The sequence below is a fragment of the Sinocyclocheilus grahami genome, unplaced genomic scaffold (assembly GCF_001515645.1).
Source record: "Sinocyclocheilus grahami isolate Dianchi unplaced genomic scaffold, SAMN03320097.WGS_v1.1 scaffold22984.1, whole genome shotgun sequence".
Lineage (NCBI taxonomy): Eukaryota > Metazoa > Chordata > Actinopteri > Cypriniformes > Cyprinidae > Sinocyclocheilus > Sinocyclocheilus grahami.
The window spans coordinates 40,612-41,343 of record NW_015518978.1 but is presented as its reverse complement, the minus strand read 5'-3'; the positions used below and the strand labels follow the sequence as shown (position 1 = coordinate 41,343).

Below are 732 nucleotides of genomic sequence, written 5' to 3'. Positions count from 1 at the left end.
TAACTTTTACTGATTTTGGGGAGTAAAACTGTATTTACTAAAAAAGGATAGGCCAACATGCGTATTATATGCACGCCAACAAAGAGCGTATGATATGCACGCTAAAACGGTGTATTATATGCACACCAAACACATGTGTATCGTATGCTCAACAAAGATTTTGCACATAAATAGCACATAAAATCAGGGCTGTCAGTCGATTAAAAAATATTAATATTTAATCTAATTAATTACAGGGTGCTGTGATTAATTAATCGAATTAATCGCAAACTAAATTTAGCTGTGAAAATACCCCCAAAAGATCATTTAAACCTATTATTGTGTCAAATGTTTAGGCTACATAAAGTATGGAACATAAAAGAAGATAGTTCGAGAAACATCTCTTATTTTATGTTGTGCGAAAGAAAGTAAGTCATTCAGGTTTGAAACAACATGAGAATTTTTTTATTTTTTATTTATTTTTGGTGAACTATCCCTTTAATGTTTTTTTTTTTTTAATAAATGAAATGATACTTAAAGAAACGAAAACTACCAGAAAATAGCGGTCAATTTCTTTATGAATCGGTTCGTTCAAACAAACAAATCGGTTCGTTCGAATTCAGTAAACAGCTCTCTGGTTCACACGATTCGTTCAAAATGCGGATTCATTCAGAAAATAAGGCCCAATCCCATTTCTACCCCTTACCACTACCCCTCCAACCAAAAGAGAATCGAGACAGCCCTACCCCTTCA

At 33.1% G+C, this 732-nt stretch overlaps 1 protein-coding gene across 1 annotated transcript in view; it reads left to right on the top strand.

Moving 5' to 3' along the window:
- LOC107579992 (protein NLRC3-like) overlaps nucleotides 1-732 on the top strand; it is a gene marked incomplete at its 5' end in the record, with an annotated part of 22,369 nt that overhangs the window by 1,999 nt on the left and 19,638 nt on the right. The window lies entirely within an intron of this gene.